The sequence below is a fragment of the Rutilus rutilus genome, assembly GCF_951802725.1.
Source record: "Rutilus rutilus genome assembly, chromosome: 7".
Lineage (NCBI taxonomy): Eukaryota > Metazoa > Chordata > Actinopteri > Cypriniformes > Leuciscidae > Rutilus > Rutilus rutilus.
Genome location: NC_140221.1, coordinates 30,251,778 through 30,256,106, shown reverse-complemented (window position 1 = coordinate 30,256,106; position 4,329 = coordinate 30,251,778). Strand labels below are relative to the sequence as shown.

Genomic DNA, 4,329 nt, shown 5'->3' with positions numbered 1-4,329 from the left:
TACGCAGTACTCGTTCCTCTCTCTAGAGAGAACCGAGGTTACGTTAGTAACCGAGTACGTTTTCTGGACTACCACACACTGTAAAGAGGTTGCTGTAAATTTTACAGTAACTTACTGGCAGCTGGATGCCAGTAAGTTACTGTAAAATGTTTTACAGTATTAGTACTGTATTTTCACTTACAGTATACTGTACCATTTACTGTAATTGCATTTACAGTATTATTACCGTATTTTCATTTACAGTATTAGTATTGTTTTTTTTTTTTTTTTTTTTTTTTTTTTTTCATCATTTAAATTTTCTTTTTTTAATTTATGTTTACCCCACCCCCCAAAAAAATCACAATAACTCACAAACATTTGTCCTTATAATATTCTTTTTAATCGTTGAACATTTTGTTTTAGAAGTACAAATTACAAATCTTGATCTTTAGGAGCCACAAGCTGAAGAAAAAAAAAGGCAACATCTCCAAAGTCCATAGAATTAATCTCCTGGTGACCATTTGTATCTGTAGCATGGCAAAAACGTACACACACTGAAAAGCAAAACAGGCCTTAAAACAATAAAATACAGTCAAAGTCAGTGTTGTGTTGTTACATTTCAGTAATTTTGCCAGTCAAAGTTGACAAGCTCTCTGATGAGAAACACTGAGGGTTTCAGGCTGATGCTTTTCTTTGGACCTTTCCAGATTTCCATCTGATCTGTGCCTTTGGTGTTTGGTGCCATCAGGGTTGACTCTCAGAATGAACCTGCAAACACAAGCAGGGAAAAATATAAAAAAATTTCAGACCGGTTGGCAGAATTTTCCCTAACCCTCAAACTTGATGCTGCATGTACTTTGGCGTTAATAAAAGCACTACTCTGATTCTGAATCCACCTACAGTAGTGGTGGGGGAAAAATCGATTCTGTTCAGTGTCGCGATATTTTGCGCACGCAATTATATTGATACAGTAGCGCAAAGTATTCCAATATAGGTTATAAGGCTGTGACGGTGGCAGTTTTTTTGACCACTGCAGTGGTAATGGACCAACTACCTGCAGTGGTTGGGGGGTTATGAAAATTGAAATACAAATTTTTTAGTTTATTCGAGCAAAAAAGTCTTTATTTGAGCAATTCCGTCAAAGAAGCAACACAAAGCCTGTAAAGCATTCAAATACATATCAGTAAATATTAGAAACTTACATAATAGAAAAGTTAAATCTATAAAAAAATAAAAAAAAAAACTTTCGTTTAATACTTCCACACAAAGACACGTGATTCCACATGAAGCCATACCGCTCTGTGCTTTGAGAGGGATGACACGAGGAGGAAAGAGACCATCGATCTATTTTCTGATATCTTCATGTTTTCTACTTGTTGTAAAAGGTATGAAAAGTGAATTTAATCTTCCACAAGGGCAAGACATTTAAGCTATGTTTGAAATTGCGCTGCCAAAGAGAGCGAAACTAAAAATCAAATAAACTTGACGCGCCGTACATGTCTAATAACAAGCAAAAACTGTGTTGAAATGAATCTGACGTGCAAGTAAAAATGTAGGCTATCTGTCCTACAACGTTTTTCTACTTTACCAGAGTAAAGAATGTGAATGTAATAGGCCTAAATAAAAGCGAACCAAGGAAGAAACGTTTATAATCCCCTTCGAAAATCGAGACGTAAGTGAAGATTTTGGGAAAAAAAACAAAGTATTACATGCAGGGATGAGTCACAATTTTTGGATATTCGATTAGTTTATTTAATTATAGAATTATAGTATATCGAATAGGTTGTGTAATTATTCTCTAAAATAAAATCTCCATGTTTTTGGTGCTAATGCGGTGGTGACGCGTTCATATAATTACGTTCTGTAATAAGGTCCTGTGTCCTGAATGTTCAAGGACAAAGTTTTTGCACTAGCCTCCAGTAAATGTGTAGAAGATGTTCACAGATTTAATGTGACATTTGAAGTGAGTTGAGCAGTCTTATTTTTTGTAATGTCTTTGAATAATATGAGGGACATGAATCGCAATATATCGCAGAATCGAATCGCAATACTTGCTGTATCGCAATGTTAGGAAGCGCAATAATATTGAATTGTGGCCCAAATATCACAATACTATCGAATCATCAAATTTTTGCCAATTTCCACCCCTAACCTACAGGGATGGTATTACCCCATAATACATTACATTAAAATCATTAAAGCTTCATTCTTTTTCAATACATTCCTGTAGCTTAGATTTCCAGGGAATGGATAATTTAAATTAAACTTAATACAATGTAAGTTGCTTTGGATAAAAGTGACTTCCAAATGCATGCATGTAAATGTAATGTAATGTAAAATATATATATATATATATATATATATATATATATATATATATATATATATATATATATATATATTGGTTTACCTGATTCTGCATTCGACAAAATAGACAGCTAATGCTGAAGAGTCGTCTGTTAGCAGTTGTAACTGGATGATGATTCTGCCCTTCATTGTCAGCATCCATGTTTTTGCTTTGAGAACAGACTCTCCTGAAACAGACAAAGTCACAGCAGACTTTTAGTGTTATAGTTTACAGAAAAAAACTAAAATACAATAACAGAACTTATTACTAACAACAATAACATGTGGGGTGAAGATGAGGTAAGATATAATGTTGTATGGTGTTTATAGTTTTTAATCAATTAAACAACATTAAAAATATTAGTTAGCAAAACTTTGCTATATTGATGGTATATTGCTAACCCTTTCCTCCTCCTTCTCCTCTTCCTCCTCCAACGTCAACCCGTTCTGTGTATTAGTGGAGAGCGTCAGCAGTGATGTACAGTCCAGAGGGAATGGCCGCTGCAAATTCAAAATAAAGAACAGAAAAGAACATGTTTGCCTGCTTAACTAATGCATACTTCAGCTAATTTAGTTGATGTCATCTTACTCACCTGTAGATGTTATCACCATTACGAAGGCAATCACAAAAAAGACTCCAAAATACACCTCCGACATTTCAGACGACATAATTCAGACCACAAACTTGAAAATAAAACAAAAGATGAAATTAACAATGGTGTTGGATAAAGGGTTAGTTTACTCAAAATTGTAAATTCTGTCACCATTTACTCACCCTCAACTTGTTCATAACTTCCATTAAATTATGTAATGTGCTGTATACAAAAGAAGATATTTTAAAGAACATGAGCAACCAAACAGTTACTGGTCCCCATTGACATCCAAAGTATTTTTTCTATTATAGAAGTCCATGCGGACCAGCCACTATTTACCAACATTATTCAAAATATCTTATTTTATGTTCAGACGAAAGAACTTCATGCAGGTTTAGAACACGTTGTGGGCGAGTAAATGATGACATACATAATTTTCTGTTTAAGGTGTACTATGTTATCCCTTTAACTTAGTTTTACTCAGTATTTACGTTGTACATCTGCCAAAAAGTTGTGAAAGAGGAGACAGAACATACCAAAGTTATTATGCTTCTCTGTTTAATAAGTTTACTTCGGCTAATTTAGGTGAAGTTGACCATAACGTTACATACCAGTTGATGTTATCACAATGAAAAGGCTCCAACACACTCCATCGTTGCAGATGGCATTATCCAGATCACAAACCTGAAAATAAATCATATAGGCCTACGTGAAAATATTGTTTAAAACCCGCACTTTAACAAGGGTTTCGTCTATCTCACTTTACCTCAGTATTTCACGTTGAGTTCGCTGTTAGCTCGGTTAACGTTACCGACGACTCCGCCCGCCTGATGAGCTAACGTGCGTTAAAGAGGCAGAGGAACACACAACCATTATTTTTTATAGTTTTAACTAAAGAATATTTCGGCTAATATAGGTGAACTTAACTTACTCACCAGTTAATATTATCACCGTGACAGCGACCCGGCCGACAGTCAGGAAAAAAGACAGTAATAAAGGCACCAAAAAACCATTCTGACGACAGTCAGGAAAAAAAGGCACTAAAACCATTCAGACGAAAACAAAACGATACATCATGTTAGTTTGCTGTTAACATAAGTAAAAACATTTGAAAATGTTTGTTTTACATAAAATAGAAATTATATACTAACCTTTTTGGTGAGTTACATGATATTTTGTCCGTGCATTAACTGCCACTTCACCCCTCAAAAAAAAAACACTTGAAAAGAAATCCCTCTTGCCATTGGTCAGTTTTTCGCGGGCAAGTTCACTACTGTAAATTGATTTACAGTAGTGAAGAATTACAGTAGTGACCCTATATTTTCCCATAATCCTTTGCTGTTTACAGTAACATACTGTATACATATTTTACAGTATCTTACTGTACATATTACAGTAAAATACTGTTCAA

At 34.5% G+C, this 4,329-nt stretch overlaps 1 long non-coding RNA gene across 1 annotated transcript; it reads right to left on the bottom strand.

Moving 5' to 3' along the window:
• Positions 1-359: 359 nt before the first annotated feature.
• Positions 360-3,993, bottom strand: LOC311294082. Its single transcript, XR_014628010.1, has 7 exons — positions 3,854-3,993; positions 3,685-3,753; positions 3,530-3,602; positions 2,919-3,009; positions 2,728-2,826; positions 2,390-2,513; positions 360-747 (listed from the first exon to the last, which is right to left on the bottom strand). It is a non-coding gene; the product is annotated as an uncharacterized lncRNA (long non-coding RNA).
• Between the last annotated feature and the right edge of the window lie 336 nt (positions 3,994-4,329).